The 17,924-nt window shown below is 37.4% G+C and overlaps 2 long non-coding RNA genes across 5 annotated transcripts; one reads left to right on the top strand and one right to left on the bottom strand.

Moving 5' to 3' along the window:
- The first annotated feature begins 2,638 nt into the window (after window positions 1-2,638).
- Window positions 2,639-8,758, top strand: LOC148802012 (uncharacterized). The gene is made up of 4 exons (XR_016083165.1): window positions 2,639-2,960; window positions 3,087-3,169; window positions 3,379-3,469; window positions 8,550-8,758. It is a non-coding gene; the product is annotated as an uncharacterized LOC148802012 (long non-coding RNA).
- Window positions 8,730-13,676, bottom strand: LOC104595323 (uncharacterized). Of its 4 annotated transcripts, none has more exons than XR_016083167.1 (3): window positions 12,192-12,740; window positions 11,377-11,960; window positions 8,730-10,086 (listed from the first exon to the last, which is right to left on the bottom strand). It is a non-coding gene; the product is annotated as an uncharacterized LOC104595323 (long non-coding RNA). The 4 variants fall into 4 exon arrangements; XR_016083168.1 differs by having other exon boundaries at window positions 8,730-10,038; XR_734859.3 differs by having other exon boundaries at window positions 8,730-9,979.
- Window positions 13,677-17,924: the final 4,248 nt, after the last annotated feature.

Raw genomic sequence — 17,924 nt, 5'->3', positions numbered from 1 at the left:
AATATATATTTTGTAAATATTATTTTATTGATAAAAATATTAAAAGACTAATATTTAGATAATGAAAAAAGAGTGAAGAAGGAAAACCATCGAACTTGTGTTAGATTTAACATTAAAAATTATTATTTATTTGATAAAATATTAATATTTAATTTTTTTTAAATATTAAATAAAATGAGAGCAATTGGACCAATGTAACACAAGTGCGTTACACTGAAACCTTCCCACAAATTCACACCATAGCGTGGATCATCCACGAGAAAATAATATAGACGATAAATTGGGGTGTAGCCTGTCCTTGTCCACAATATTTTGTGGATGGGGACTGTCCACACATAGTAGAACACATTATCTTACCGTGGATAGGACCAAAATGGTCCCGTCCACGATATTTACACACTACTAAACGCCACTAAATTCTCACGAAGTTTGATGGTATGGATTTTTGGGTCTGATTTTTCATGCAACAATCGTGATCCATCTCACCACTTTGATTGAGTTGCTTTCAAAATGTTAATATCTCTTTGGGAGGCTTTACAAATATTTTGGTGTTCCAAGATAGGCCCCAGATGGGAATGACAAAAGTTGTGTTTGGTGAATAGGGATGGCAATTTTTACCCTACCCAATGATGTGGGCTTTTTTGCTTGACAGATGAGTTTTTGGGTGGGAACGGGTTTTTGGATTCTACAACCTGTATGGGTATAGGGAGGGTCGTATTAGGCTAAACCTGACCCTCCCTTACCTGCATATTGTTGGAAAGCATATAAAATTTATGTACCAAGTGTTGAATTAATATTTTGGATTTTGACCATCCCTATTGGTGAAAAATCTAAAATGCCAACCACTATGTTCCATATGCCAAAAATGCAGCTAAAATAGGAAGCTACTCTAAATATCAAGAACATGGGTGCTTGACCACCAAAGATGAATCACCACATCTAGCCTCCAATGCAGAAGCCCTCCCAAACAGGCTATTAGTAAAGGGCTGGGCTGGGTTGGAGAGCTTCAGCATTGATTGAATTGAACCACCTCTGAAAAGTTAGTGAAAATAGTTTCACAAAAAAAAAAGATTTTTCAGCTTATATAAGCCTATTTTTGACTTTTTAGCTTTCGGGCTTTCCTTGTTTTTTTACTTTCTAGGCTTCATGTGTAGGGTTCGGCTCCAGTCAAAGATTGATGGGTTAGAACACCATTCGAACATTATGAGAGAATGACACACATCCATAAGTGCGTGTGCATTCTATATTCGTGCGGGGATGGTAAACGGGTGTTTACCACAAACGGCGTTAGCCATCCCTCATTCAAAGTGTTTTTAAAATACCCATCCCCCTGTTCTACTATCCTCTCCAATCAGCGAAGACAAAAGGCATCATCAGCGGTGAAAGCTTCTTCCGGCGATAGAGAGCAGGTAAATCTTCCTTATTCTTTGCTTCTCTAAAACACAGTCTTCTCCCATGAAAAGCCTAACCCTAACTGTTGATGGAAGTGATATTCTACCGGCAACGAATGGCTTCATCTGCAATTGACTGCCGCCATAAGCAAGACATCTACGCCAAGCTTTGCCTGACCAACAATCCTAAAACTACCGTCTCAACTCAGATCATTAACGGCGGAGGAAGGAATCTAGTCTTCAGCAAGAATCTTCGACTCAATTTTGGACCATAGAATCCTCTCCTACAGCAGGGTCAAGAATTATCTTGAAGACCAGTTGCTTGGATTCTCACTAGTGCCTCTTTCGGATGTTCTTATTGGCAATGGAAAATTGGCATAAGAGTTTTCTCTCTCCTCGACAAATCTCTTCCATTCTCCAGTAGGACTTGTCCAATTGTCTCTCTCCTACAGCAGAGCTTCACCGAAGGTCTTGGCTATTCCTACTCCGCAGGCATCTCTGATTGCACCAACACCTAAGCAAGATTCAGAAATAACGAATTCTCTGCCCAGTGACTATGATAAGATTGAGTTCCCATATCCAGAAATTGTGAATGAAAACAATTTGATGGTTTCAAAATATTTTGGGATCCCATGTAACACTTTGGACTCTCAGAACTTTGAGAGCTTGGGCAAGCTTTTTCTTCCAACCAGTAGGTTGATGGCAGATTAGTTGTAGATGAAGCCGTTCATCGCCGGCGGAATATCATTGCCATTAACAATAAGGGTCAGGCTTTTCGTGAGAAGAAGACTGTGTTTTAGAGAAGCAAAGAAGAAGGAAGATTTACCTGTTCTCTGTTGCCGATTGCCGGATGAAGCTTTCAACGCTGGTGATGCCTTTTGTCTTCACTGATTGGGAAGGATAGCAGAACAAGGAGATGAATTTTGCAAAAACACTTTGAATGAGGGATGGCTAACAATGTTCATGGTAAACACCCGTTTACCATCCTTGCACGAATATAGAATGCAGACACGCTTATAAACACATGTCATTCTCTCATAATGTTCGAATGGTGTTCAAACCAATCAAGCTTTGACTAAAGCGAAACCCTCAGGCGAGGCCCAAGCGAACGAGGAAGGTTTAGCTGTTCAGCGGGCTGTGAAAGTTCCACGGAGAATTTAAATACATGGGCCGCGTATTTTTCGGTGGGTTTCATCAATTTATTAGTGACCTAGAATTTCTTCATCGGTTCCACAGCCCGCTGAACAGCTAAAGCATTCAGCTAATCCGAATTCCGAACGGTGCAGCTCTCCGAATCTCCGCCCTACAGACGAGGCAAAGCGCAGAGACTGACTTCACTGATTACGTCATTACGTGGACGAAAAAACTACTTCAAGGCGCCGCTCAGTCCTCCACTTATAAAAAGGTTTTGAGTTTTGACTGTTGAAAGAAGAAGGATTACGCCATTACCAAATCAAATCCAGAGATTCTGTTCTCCGACCACCGCCAAGAGGCGATAGCTCCCTTAGCTTCATTGAAAGAGAATTCGTTTTTATCTGCCATGGCATCCTCCTCCGATCTCTCAAACGGGTGAGCTGTTCGGATTTTCTTTGCCTACTTATTTACTTGCTTTCGGTGTTTGTTCTTTTGATTTCGCGGGGAAGTTCGATTCCCTTCTCTGAGTTTCTCTTTGGTTTATATGGTTTCATGTTGAAGGGAGACTGCTATTAGAAAGCCGAACAAAGGTCCTCCTTTCAAGTTTTTAGTGCCTCTTATATATGCCCCCATCCTTCCCCTCAGTAAGTTCTTTTTCCTGTCTTTTTTTTTTCATTTTCTTCTTATTTTCTGTTACTCTTTTTTAGTTTTTTGTTTTAGCTACATTTTATTCTTGGGATAAATTTCAATCTGTTAATTTTATTCTCATACATTACTGCGTTCTTCCTCCAACCCTTAAGAGTTATTTTGGCCTGATGTTTGTTAATGTTTGGGATTTTCTTTTGGTTTCTAGTAAGGATTGGGCTTCGGAGGAATCCACCTTTGAGGGATCGATTGTTCACCGCTGTCCTGGCAGGGGGCTTTCTTCATGGGCTTTATTTGGTGTATCCTTTTCAGTTTCTATTGTGTTTTACCGCAGTCTGTTATGAGTTGGGATTTTATTTAATAGTTCTGTCCATAACGTCTAAATCATCCAATTATCTCTGTATTTTGGCTTGTGGTTACGTTTTTTGAATGGTAATATGGTTATATCAGCTTCTTTGTTCCCCATATGTGATGAATAACCAATATGTTATAAATTGTTCAAAAAGAAGGCTTTGAACTTACTAATAGAAAGAGGTTGGAGATGAATTATGGAGGTCAAGGATAGGTTAGAAAAGATACAACGCTTCGGAGCATTTTTCCTTTTTAGGGAGCCAACGAAAAGTAACTCTATATCGTGTTTAATCTCTTCTTATGCCTTTCTAGAAGTATAAGTTTCCTGTTTCAGTGTCTATGTTCAAGGGTTGGTAGGGGATGAGAGGAATGGGGACAAGAAGTATATAACTAAAATTTTGAAGACCTTAGCATAAAAATAAAAGAAAATATAGAAGATGGTGGGAAAATCACAATTACCTCTAGCTTATTATATAGAAAACCGTTTATTAATGCAGTTTTTTGATATGCTTAAATTGAGGAAAAGATTCTTTTGCATGGGAAACTTCGATTTATTCATATATTGTTTCCCATGGTTGAAAAAAATCCACTTTTTTAGTTTAGTGGATAGTTTAATGGTGAATGTCGCCATTGATGGAGTGCAGTTGAGAAATAGGATTGGTGTAGTCAATCCCTAATAGTTGGTATAAAAATTTATTTAGTTGATTAGTATGTTTATGCCAAAAAGCTATAGTTAGGATGCATCAGGTTATATATAATATGTATATATGTTACACAACAAAGATGAACTAAAAAAACCTCTATTTCGTGTAAATTTGGAGGCGTTGCTTTCTAAAACTTCTTAACGAATAACTAACTTAATATGGGGAGAAAAAGTCAAATACGGTACCTTTATAAGCTTGATTAGTTGGATGGCACAATGGATTTAGCTGCATTTGTTTGATGAACCAATGTTAGTTATCAAGAGAAGATGTGAGGTTGGCAATATCATCATCATCATTTTATCCCAACCACATAAGGTCAGCAATGCCACTATTCTCTAAAGATTATTCCAGATCAATAGATTTCTGGTGGATTTGAAAATAGGAGTGTTCTAAAGGGGGTGATGCATTTTCCATGCTTGCAATGGTTAGATGAGGAGGATCCAATAATTGGCAAAAAAGAGTGGCAAAGTCTGGCAATTTGAGTAAAATCCTTCTTACTGGTGCTGGTTCTTTTTCTTGGGTTGAGTGGTTGACTATGGAAACCTGAAAATTTTCTTCCCATCTCCTAACTTAGAGCCATGTACAGATTTCTAATGGAGCTGAAAGTAGGAGTATTCTAAGGGGGCAATGCATTTCCCATGTTTGCAGTTGTTAGATTGGGAGAGGCCCAATGATTGACAAAAAGTCGCAATGTGTAGCAATTTGAGTGGATTTGAAATACTTTTACTGGTGCTGGTTCATTCTCTTTGATGGAATAATTCAAACTGAAAATTTTCTTTCAATCTCTCACCTTGATCGATAATCTGAAATGACAGTTTCCAATTTGCTTCTTGGGCAGCATTTACTCATTCTTGCTATCTATCCATATTGACTGCCCCAAAATGCACCCAATTAGTTTTCAATCTAAATTTGCTTTTATATTGGCTTCTAGTTCTAGGTCTTGTAAAGATGGTCATGTGAAGGTAGTGGTCCCAATTAGGGTTTTCACATCTGCTAGGTATTTGATCATGGCCTCCCTAGGGTAGTTGCTGTGGTCAGGATTCTTTATGGCAGAGTTGGAGAGATTGTTGGAGATAGACCAAAAAATAAGATGAGAATATGAGATCTGTAAATTCCATTTAACAGAAGCAACTTAGCCAGATTTTTCCCCATTTCCCTTTTTCTTTTCTCCATATCATAGCCCTCATCTATCTTCTTGGAGTTGTTCAGGTTTGACTGACTAAGGAGACGATGGATAAGTGATGTCCCATCTTCCAAAGTCAGATAACAGGCCAAATCCTTGCCTTCCAAGGCACGTTTGGGGATCTGTCGCAATGTTACATCCTTGGCCCATCAGTCTCCAGTCACCATTTCATCTTCTTTTACTTTGGAAGTTGCAAAAATCATTGCAAGACTACATACATAATTAAATATATCTGATATGTGGTGTTTGGCTGTTTGCAGATTATAATTTTGATTGATGAGAGTATAGTTCAGCTTAGTTGAAATTTTAACCCGGTAGCGTTCTTTATAATCCAAAAGTCCTAAAACAATTTTAATTTGACATGTTATTTTCAGATAAGACAAATAAAGCACTAGTAAGGTCATGGTCATGAATTAAAATAGGCATTGTTTTTATTTATTTAAATATTTTTATCTATGGTAGCAACGAGTTCTATTTTTATGATTTCGTTATTCCATGTGAGGAGAGTGACAGATTGAGAAGGCTATTATTGAATAAATTCTGGATCAGGTGTATGAATTGTATGCTTCTATGGTTCCATCATGAATGAGATTGACTCAAAATAGATCAACTGCAGAGAAGATGAAGAAGAATAAGATGACAGTAATGCTATTCATGTCTTATAGATCAGTATGTTTGACATAATTGAAGAACATGTACACAAAAGGAGTTCATCCAGGATGAGTTTATTGATTTTTGATGGATAGTAGTAAGATGAAGAAGTTATAACTGAAAATGAATGCAATTAAGGGAACTCACTTTTAGGTTTAGTTGTAGACAAAATTAAGGAGAGTTGATTAGGATGCTTTGGTGATATGTAGGACTGACAGATAATAGGCCTAGTCACAAGTTGAAGGCCTCACAATGTGAAGGTTGGGGTGATTTGACTTCTAAAGTGGTCAGAAAAAGGATTTAAATGTTCACGATCTAGCATTAATATAGTCTTCGAAGATTGTAATGGTTGAAGAAGTATTATCTGGCTGGCTCAAAAAACAATTTTTGGGTACGTGTGTGTTGACAATGATCATATAGATGGTGGAATAGTTGGATAAAAGAAAAACACCCCTTTATCCCTATTTTGTTTATATTGTAAAAAATGGATTGCATCTTTTCAGATTGTTTCTCCTCTAGTTTCCATTAGGCATAGTTCTCTTAACCTTTTTTTTCTTTGTGCATTTATCTTGATATTGATATCAAAAGCATCCATTGCTGAAAGGAACAACATCAATAGAATACAAACCTTTACTTCCTATTTATGGATGGAAGGACCAGAACAGCCATCTAGGTTGACAAAAGTGCTATAATCATATTTATGCTTTTTACCTTTTTTGGGTCATGTGGTCCATATCCAGTCCACTCCTCCCAAGAACCCAGACAGCTAGAACAAGCATTTGGTAATGGTCCTTTTCTTTATTGATGGGGATGTTCGGATCTTGGATCTTGTGGAGGTCCATCATGGCTACCATATTGGGGTGCCTTGGAAGACACACACTCCTGAACCTTCCTTGGAATGTTCTTACACCATTCAGAGTTATTGACTTGATATACATAAAAGTCACCCGCTAGGTTGTTATCCTTGAGGAGTTTAAAGGCTTTTTTAGGCTGGTTAGCATGGGCAATGTTGTAAGAACTGACGCACTGGGGTGGAAGGCAACTCTCAAATTGCCTCTTCAATCATGATTACTGTTGTGTTTTGACTTGTTCTTCTTGATTAATTGATGCCAGCAGCCAGCCTCATGGTTAGAGCTCTGGCTGGTCATCTGGGGCTTTTTGTCAGTTCTCGTTATACTATTATAGAGCCATTTCTTGTGGTTGTTTTCTTAAGAGTGCATTAGTATCATTAGGAATGTTTTTGACAAGAAAGTGTGGTCTTGGCGTCAGATTGGATTTAAAGTTGATCCAGTTGTATGTGCATGACTAGCTCAATTTTCGTCCACCTTGAAAGCCAAAAAGATGGCCATCAGATCTGGAAATAATAAAGGGAAGGCCCTGAAACAACTTCATGCCAAAATCTCAGCTCAGACGAGAGACCAAAGCAAAAAAGGGAACTGATAAAAAGCCCCATTGAGGTTGCAATAAAATCAGATTAGAAAGATTCTCACACATGCTACTCCTTGCATTACCCCAATGGTCATCTTCCCTCCCCTTTTCACTTTAATCCCAATACAACTTCAAATAATGCAATTTGGGAATCTTTTTCTGTGAAGCATAGGAGATTTAGATAGGGATGGCAATGGGGTGGGTTTTCTAAATTCTAGACCCTAGACCCTATTCGCCCCCCTAAACCTCCCAATCCATACCCGTCCCAAAACCCGTAGCGGGTTGGATTTTGATAATCCAAACCCTACCCACACTAAAACGCAAAACCCTCTCCACATGCAAGGCTAGGGTGGGTTGGATTTAGATCATGTATCTAATTTCCTATTATTTCTTGTCATATATAAGCAATAAATAAGTAAAATAACATAAATAAACAACAAAATCTCCAATTATTTGATTAAGACATGTAGAAAACACATGAATTATCAATTATCTTTCACCTAAAATTCAAAATATTATTAAATTCAACACTTGGTACATAAAGTTCATATGCTTTCCAACAATATGCGGGTCAGGGAGGGTCAGGATTAGCCTAATACCATACCTTACCCATACCCGTACTGGTTGTAGAATCCTAAAACCCGTACCTGCACCAAAACCCGTCCTTTGAGCAAAAAAATCCGCCCCGTTGAGTAGGGAAGAAATTGCCATCCCTAGATTTAGATGTTTATTTATTTATTTATTTATTTCCAGTTTAATACATTCCTATTCATAAAAAAATTGTTAGAAGTATGGCCAATTGTGAAACCCATATGGCTATGTTTATATACATATATTTAAAAGTCATCTATCAATATATAAAAGTGGAAGATACTGTAGTAGTTTTGCATTAAAAAATGTGGTAAATTCTAGTACTTAAACAACACTGAGAAAATTCGAGCATGGCATATTGAAAACATAAGTGGTGGTATTCATCAGCTTTTATGTTTCACTTGATGTTGTTGGTCATCCTTTCTGATTCTTAGTTTGAATTTGCCGCATTTCCTTGACAAGTGCCTTTAGAACTGACCTTTATGATAGTGAGAGCAAGTGAAGGTGCAGAGTCGATTGGGAAGTTCGTTGTATTCATATCTTTGATGGCTTTGATGGTTTTCAGAAGTTACTATTTAGCATTTTCTTTACCTTGAAGAGATAACTGTGAAAGAGTTGCTTGTAACAGACCGTTTTTTGAAGAGCTGATTCTTATTGATCAAAAAAAAAAAAAAAAGAAACAGACTTGATCAAGCTTTTGTTTCAGTCCTTTGTGGGATTGAAGCTACTTTTTGTACTACATTTTTGAAATAAAGGAAAAAGACTTATTAAGTTATACCTTAACATGCTACTTTTTATTATTTTGGATTACATAAAAATGCATATACAGGACCTATTCCAAAATTTGATTCACACATGAAATGATCCGATGATAGATTTTATTTTTGGACGGACACTGCCATGGTGGCACCTACCCCAAATGTACTTTGAACCTACAAATTTTAAACTTTGAAGCTATAAATTCTGACAACATTGAGGGTGTCAGTCATTCTCCCTTTTATTTTTGGATAATGATGATTGTATGAATGGATTGAAAAGAAAAAGGAAAGCCAGTAAGAAAGAATCCCAATTTGATTCACCCTCTTAAATGTTACAAGAAACTGAAATGGTTGTATATTTTTGCGGAGAAATCAGAAAGTCGCCTCCTGTTTGTTGTTCATGGAATCATTTAATAGGATTTGGAAATGTTGGTATGGAATACCACAAAGGATTCAACTCTGCACATGACAAGGCTTTAGCCTTTAAAAATGCTAGTGGTAGAAAGAAATTTGCATACGTGCATGTTCAAGAAATGGGTAGGGCAATCATTTCTCAGTATGTGTTTGGTTCCATTGAGTTTATTGAAAAAACGCTACTACACCAGTGCCACATAGGCGTTGGCAATTATTGCATATGAAGCAAAATCAAACAACTGTTTGGTTTCATCATTTATCAAATAAACGGTAAAAAAGTGGAACGCTTTGATTTTTGTGCATAGAACATTTGGAGAAACGTCAAATTCTTGTTTCCCTCAACGCCCCAGCATTTCTTGAAACCAAATGTTGATGTGTCACACTTTAATGGGTATTAATCTGAGGTGGAGTAAAAAACATTTAAAGTGAAGTCCAACCAAACAACAAAAACAGAAAACGTTTAAAGTGAAAAAATATAAATAAACGTTTAAAGTGAAAAAGTGTAAATAAACGTTTAAAGTAAAAAAGTAAGAATAAATGGCCACCCATAAATATAAACAGAACCAAACACCCTCTAAAATAAACGGCCACTCATAGTGTTGGTAGGCTTGAAGCTCAGAACGACCCATAACGCCATAAGGCCCATAACCAACTCTGAATTGGAGAGGAGCGCCCAACCGGAGTTTCTGCACTGGTTTTGTAATTGTCTCGGGGATCTGGGGCCTTGCACTGGAAAGTTTGGCCAAACCCAACTCAGGTTAGCCTTGTTTAAGCCTTTGAGGTCGGGTCTGAGTAGAATCAGAACCAAATCAATCCCTATAGGCTTTATAATAAACCTGTTGAAAGGACTGGGTAGAACCAGTTATGAATCGATAATAATCGAGATGGTAGATTGGGAGCCGAAACCAATCCATCATCATCAGTATCATATCTTGAAACTAGAACCAGCCCAATCAATTCGAATCCATTGGGGCCTCAATATTTATATGCCCATGCATGCATTTGGATACACAAATCAGTAGAGATACAAACAGATCGGATCAGATTTGAATCATGGTACATTTGAATCCGATCCAATCGAATTTGATAGGACTCGATTTGAATTTAAATCCTATTGGTAAGTTGGATTTTTGGATCTGATCCAATCTAATTTGTGTGTTTTTTTTAAATTAATAAATTATTAAAAGAAAATTAAAATATATTAATTTAAATAAAATAAAAACAAAAAATACAAATATTTTTGAATTATTTTCATCATATATATACTTGTTTTTTTTATAAAAAAAATAATATACTAAATTTATAAAAATAAAATATAAAAAATATATTTATAAATAAATAAATAAATAATATATATAATTATAAATATATAATATAAATTAGACTGGATAGGAATGATCCAATCCAATCTAATTCGATTCGAAAATCCTAACAAGGGTGATCCAAATTCGACCAAACAGGATCGAGATCGATCCATTTGCACCCCTACGAACCAGGGCACCACTCACCAGGCATCTGAACGTTGAAAAAAAGTTCAAGTAGGAAAGCCAAGAAATCCTCAAATCCGACAAGCTCACTGAAGTTGGTCGGGCATGGGTGCCTTGGGCCTGGGGGCGAGAAAGGAACTTGGGCCCATCACCCATGGAAGCCGGCATTGAGTCTACTGACTAGCGAGGAGTGAGGAGTGAGGACCCGAGGAGTAATAATGCAGCATTCAAGTTGGGGGCTCAAACCATTGACCAACACCACTCTCAACTCTCTTCTGGTTTTGTATGATTGTATCCGGAGGCAGGTTCACGTTGAGTTCAAATCAATCCCCCAGAAGATGGTTTCCTACAACGTCCTACAGTATATCCCCGCCAAGTATTGAAAATATCTTCGTCTGATAATATCAGAAATAATGAATCATCAGGAGATATTCCCGATACACAGCGGGGATGTGATGTGAGACGTTATGGGAAACTATCTAATGGAGGCCGATTTGAACTCTCAAATTTTTACTTTTTCTTATTACCGTGGGCGTTTTTCTTCATTCATTGTGGATTCAAATATAATTAACAAATACCCACAGGATTTTAGAAAAGATAATCTATTACTGAAAGAGAAAATAATTAACAAGTACTTACTATTGGGAGAATAAACGCCGCGGAAGGATCTTACATGAATCCACCCTTTTTGCCACGTGGAGGGATCTAATGGCTGATCCAGATTAACTATTAGTGGATCCACTGAATTTGCCACATATTCAATCTCCCTCCACCTGTCCTATGCCACCAACGGTATCTGATCAACTGTCAGGAGCGTTGTGGGTCCGCGTACAATGTGTGCATGTCCTCATCCATCATATTTGGCATAATTTTGACATACGAACTTCCAATTTATGAGCAAACAAAAGAGAGCATACTCTATCAGCTACGATTTGACTTTTCAACCAATCAAGCACTGCCACTGGGACCTGCATATTCATCATATCATCAAGTCACCTCGTCATGGGCGATCCCATCATCCCATGGATCCTTTGATACATCACCAAACCCTAGGTACCTTAGTACCCTAGTATCAAGCTGTCCACTTCAAACACTCCAAGTTTTGACTTCCACAATCTAACGGCCTAAACTACAACTAATAAAATCATGGGTCCTACATGTCTGCTCGTGCGTTCTGCCGTCTGATTAACCTCTGATCTAAATAGGGATGGCCGTTCGATACCCTATTTCACGATTACGACACATAGAGTAACAGATCAAACGGTATATAAAAATTAATTATCCAAAAAAATTAGTTAATTATATTATTAATGATCCGGGCTATCCAGAAGCGAAGTGACAAAAAAGTCCACGTACTAATTCCATAATATTATATACATAAATTAAAAACTAAAAAAAAGAAACACTTCCTTCCTAAGGGAGAGTCGACAGATTCACTGGCGACGGTGACTTACCGGGTGAGTCCGGGGAACTTCACCGATCGGATCGATTCGGAACATCCGAAGCCAGGCGGGACGCGATCGCCGAGTGGTACATGATATCGTGGAAGTTGGCGGTCTCCATCGTCTTCATCCGGAGTTGTTTCGCCTTCTCTTCCGTGAAGCAGCCCGGAGCGAACCGAGGTCTCGGACGGGCCATTGCGGACTCGGAATCAGATTTCTCCCTTGTCTTAGCCGACGCATCGGAGCTTCTGGTTTTAGTATTTTCGTTGCTGTCTATGTAGTCGGCCTCCGACGCCCAGCCGAAGAGCGGGGTCCACCAATTTGGCGATGATGCTTTCCGGCGGTTTGGCTCCTGCTTCCGGTGTCCAGAGGAAGCAGATGCTTGGATTCCGGTGGACCAGAAAGATAGTAGATTGGTAGCCATTAGAGAGAGAGATTCACTCAGAGGAGAAAATGAGCAACTGAGCAGAGAGTCAGAGAGAGAGAGATCTGCTGAGAGGAGGGCGGTTGGGAGAAAGTGGGGAAGGGTTTATTAGTATTTTAAGGGGAGAGGAGAGAAACGGATAAGAAGTTCTACAGGTGGCGGTTTGAAAAGACGGATCATGAATCATTACGCTTTTTGAATCGCTTTTTTACCGGCTATTCCAGTTACCCGGTTATCCGGTAGTCTCGCTCTTTAAGGTTTGGCGAGGGAGACAAGGATGGACTGACTGAAATGACAGACGCGAAAGGAAGACATGGCATCTGATGTGGAAAGTCCATATTACCCTTGTGCTCTGATAATCCATTGTTTATGACTTATGAGTGACCATCCTATGAGCGTGCTCTCTTCTCGTATCTCCTACGTGTTCGTTAGTCATTCGTTGAGACATAGAAAATTACAATTATGACCCTCTAAAGTTTTAGATGAACACGGTAGGATCATCCTTACTTCCTTAGTCGATGGGAGCGCGCTTCTCATTGGATTTGAGCATGGTCATCGGTTTGCCCTGATGGAAGCCGATGCTGGGGTTTAACGCTACAAACCTTGATTCGTTACGAGTTGCCACGTGGCAAGATATCGGGCATGGGAGTCACGTGGAAATCACGAGGACTCTGGCGGTTGTGTCGGTTCACTCGGTTGCCTTAAAAGGAATAAAATTAACGATTTCGATTCCGAGTCGGATTCCAATTGTTATGTGACTCATGACTCACAACGCTTATCAATAACAGTAATTAAATTAATTAATTAAGAATTTCATCACTTGTCTGATATTTACTAGAAAGTGCCAGTAAATTGCTAAAACTTCTTTTGAACTTTCTGGTTGTTGCCGAAACCTCGTCTGAAGTTTAGTAATTGAAATCATTTCCCTTTTAACTTTGTGAAATAGTTGCAAGTAGGCCCTTCTTATATAATTTTCTAAAAAGAGACATGAAAATGTCTATAAAATATTCATATGGACAAAAAAAATTTATTCTCCACATTTTCTATTTATATGACCATTACTCCAAACTCTTCCAAGCTTTTTTTTTAAGTTGATTTATTTTCTAAATTTACCCTTCATGTCAATCACTCAAAGATAAGTTGTAAGCCTGTAACTTAAATTCTATTTGTTTTTGTTAATAAAGTTTGTATTATTTTTTTTCTCTGTATAAACTAGCCTCAATAGATACATCATGGGTATTGTGGATATTTTCATACATTTTTTTAAAAGATTTTACGAGAGTGGGTTTATTTGCAACTGTATCAGAAAATTTACGAGAGATAATTGTAATTACTAAATTTCAGGGAAGTTTCAGCAATTTACCCTTTAGGCTGAGTTTGGAAGAAGTACAAATGCAAATATGTAGAATACAGAACCTTATATTTTATATTATTTTATATGTATTTACACTGTACATATTTGCATTTGTACTCTTTCCAAACTTAGTCTTAAGAAACTACTAAAGCCTTTTCTGTTTGCTGACTTGGATTACATAGTGCTGTGTTTGGTTTCTTAGAATGTGAAAGGGGGAAGTTGTAGAAATGTTCTCAGGACATTTTTTATTTTTATAAGTTTCCTTGAGAATATTCTCACAACTTTTTTTTTTCTTTTTCACCTGATTTTCAAGAAAACAAACACAACTTAATTGAATGAAAAGAGGCCATTATTGTTGGACAAAATTGTTATTGTAACGGAAGAGTTTGGCTGAACAAGCATTCTGTAAATGCTCACATTGTTTTTTTTTTTTTTAATGCTCTGTTTGTTTGTTTGTTTACATTGAAAATCTGAACTAGATATAAATTTTACACCATAGTCAGATTTCCACCTGTTTATTTGTAATTGTAATTTGCTCTTTTTTTTTTCCCTCAATTCCTTTCATTGGCACTACAAGTTTTACATACCAAAAACTGATGCAAGTTTGAATCATCTTCTTTGTACATTTATTTGAAGTGGGACCATATGGCCTTTTACTTTTCTACTTTCTTCCTCTCTCTCTCTCTCTCTAAAAAAAAAGGCCTTCCTCATTTCAATATAAAACTGACCGCATTATTTTACTTCCTATTTTGCTTCATACAAGAAGCAAAACAAAATCAAACCGGGAGAAAAATAAATCGAAAGTTACACTCCCATGCATTTGCATCAATGCAAATGAAATTTGTACTGTAAACAAACAGAACCTTAAAAAATAGATAGGATTATTCTATGGTTACTATACCCCTTTATATCTTGAAGTATAAATGTATAACCCCTAGTTACCCAACCAAATTATAAGTAGGGTCCAAACCGATTTGAATTTGATTTGATTTGGCATAGTTTTGATGCCTAATTCAGTTTGGTTCAATTCATGAAAATGATCCAATCAAAATATTGATTATGTTCCATTTTCTGACCGAATGAACACCCCAGGAAAAAGATAAGAAAACAAAATCATAATACAAGCTTAATTGTTTTAGGGGGGTGTATGACAACATGGTTGGTTTCATCATATGAGCCAAAGTTCATGATTTAAAAAGGGGGGGGGGGGGGGGGGGGGGGGGTTTGCTTAAAAAGGAAACTATTAATAATAATATCTTGTGAATTAATGGGTAGGTTAGCAGTAAGGGTGTCAATGGACCGGTTTTGGATTGGACCTCGTCCAGTCTAAAATCAATTTGGAGGAATTGGATGGACCAACAAGACATATTGGTTTGGACCAATCCAGTCCAAAATATTTATTAGATTGAATTGAACCTGGTCCGTCTGTAACAAATTTATATTGAATTGTGTTGGATTAAGCCAATATCTGGTCCATTGATATAAGATAAAAATATGTGTCAATGGACCAGATTTGAATTAAAATCAATATAAATCAAAATGAATTTGAACAAATTGGACAGTCCAGACATTGAATTGGACCGGTCCAAATTGATCCAAAACATTCATTGGATTGGATTGGACCTAATCCATTTATGATGGACTCACATTGGACTGGATCAGATTGAACCAAATCCAGTCCAATTGACAGTCCTAGCAGGTATTTAGAAAGCAACTTTCATCAGCTTTGTTTCATCATCAAAAAGAAAAACAAGAAAAATACTTCCATTAAGAACAGAACAATCAGAGAGGATGTTCTTGTCATTACCCTATAGTTAAGGCTACTTTGGTAATTGACAAAATCTCCTAGATGTGTGTATCGCCGATGATTGGTCCTTTTAGCCGAAAAGAAAAAAAAAAAAGGCCTAAGATGGGGGATACTTTAGGTGGGTCCAGGTCCAATAGTCCAAAGCCCACGTTTTCTTTGCCAAGAAGACGAAATTTGGATTCTTCGCGTGGAGGCTACGAAGATCTTTGTCTTCCTACGCGTGTCTTTATCACCCTTAATTCCATTCTCTGTTCTCATGCGGAAGACGTGTTGGAAGTTAATTTTCTGATCTTTTCTACAGACTAGAGTCCACGATGAATACGACCGTCCAAACCCGTGAGCCCATCACCATCCCCAATATGAAAGCTAATGATTTTGTTTTGGGTAATAGGGCTGTTCATAACAAGGCCCAACCCGATTAAACCGACCAACCCAGATCGATCCAACCTGAGTCGGCCGGGTTTTCATTAGTACGGGTCGGTTTCGAGTTGTACAAATTCTTAAATCGATTATTTGGGTTGGTTTCGGTTTTCATACAAGAAAACCGAAATCGACCCGAACTGAACCGACTTAGTTCCTAGTTCAAACATGAAGTTCCAAAGCCCATTAGGCCACTTAGTTTTTGAATGGTTGCAATAAACTTTGGATTAGTGAATAGTGATTAATGAACAACTTTTGTAATTAACTTTTCATTTAAATTTTATCATAGGAGATGGCTGAAATGATGTTCAATTTATGACTATTTTTAAAATTAGCAAGATTTTATCACAGGGATGAACTTAGAACCGAAACTGACCCAACCCGATTCAAACCGACCAGGTTGGTTTTGCTTAACACTGGGTCGGTTTCGGTTTCTATGTCAGGTAACCCGACCAGCTCAGGTCGGTTGGAAAAACCACAGTAAACCGACCCAACTCGACCCGTGAACAGCCCTATTGGGTAATTTATTAAAACGCTCCTTTAATTTCTTGGATTTACTAAAGCACTCCTTTAATCTACTTTCTATTGACAGTGAAAAATGACAGTTTTAACCATAATGTCTATTTAAACAAATTTAATCAAAAGATAACAAAAGTAAAAATGCTATTTTTGTCCTAATAAGAAATAGGCAACCATTTTATTTGGCTCTATTTGATTAATTTTGTTTTTTTGCTAAAAACGGAAAGGATATTTTTAGAATAAATAATCATGAGCTCATTTAGATGATTGTATTACTATTTTCATATGGCCAAAGAAACATTATTAGTAAAAAGCCAATTAAGTAAATGGAATGTAAATTATAAGGGGTGTTTTATTAAAACAAAAAGTATATGATTGATTTAATAAATATAAGGGTGTTCTAGTAAAATGACCCTTTTATTTCCTTCTTGAAGCAACCATTTACAAACTATTTTCTTATTTTCAGTTGGCAATATCAAATCATAAATTGCTTTGTTCAATCTCTGGTTTGAACCGGAATCAGCAGACAGATCAAGTAGCACCACCCACAGATTCTAATCTTAAGGAAAAAAAAAAACACAACCCACAGCTGGTTTCTTCAGAGAGGTGCAATGTTAAAGACTAATGAGAGGAGGGCCCATCTCTATCATATAACTCAAAAGTGATGGATCCCCACATCAATCTAAATCAAAGGGCATAAAATAATGGAGGGTACAGGTTGATTAATCGATGCACCAACCAAACCGGAGAACAAAACAGTGGATTAAAACGAAGCCTGGATGGAGACATGGAGTAGAGAGATACAATTCAATTTGGTGCAGTGGGGAATGGAGAGAATCAGAAGGGAATATGCCAAACAATGAGAAAATGAACCATTACTCAATTTGTATTATTGTGAAGCAAGAAAGAGACACATCCCGTGAATCAAAACGCCTGTCACTGTAATCCTCGTCATACTGAGGGAAACGAGTTATTTTGACAGGTTAAAAGAATATAGAAATCTTAAATTAAGAAGCTTTATTGTTTTTATCTGTTAAAAAAACAAGTACAATAAGGTAAAGGCATGAACGTCAAGGGGAGAAAGTGGGAAAGTCGGTGATTTTCACAAGCATGCATTCAGAGTATAAATTAATCCGAATTGGTATTGTTCAAGTTTAACAAAGATTAGTTCTATTTTAAACGGTGGTCCTCATGGATGGGGTCACCCATTGACTGGTGGTG

The sequence above is a fragment of the Nelumbo nucifera genome, chromosome 2 (assembly GCF_055504915.1).
Source record: "Nelumbo nucifera cultivar China Antique chromosome 2, China Antique-T2T, whole genome shotgun sequence".
NCBI classification, from domain to species: domain Eukaryota; kingdom Viridiplantae; phylum Streptophyta; class Magnoliopsida; order Proteales; family Nelumbonaceae; genus Nelumbo; species Nelumbo nucifera.
This window is presented reverse-complemented; position numbering and strand designations above follow the sequence as displayed.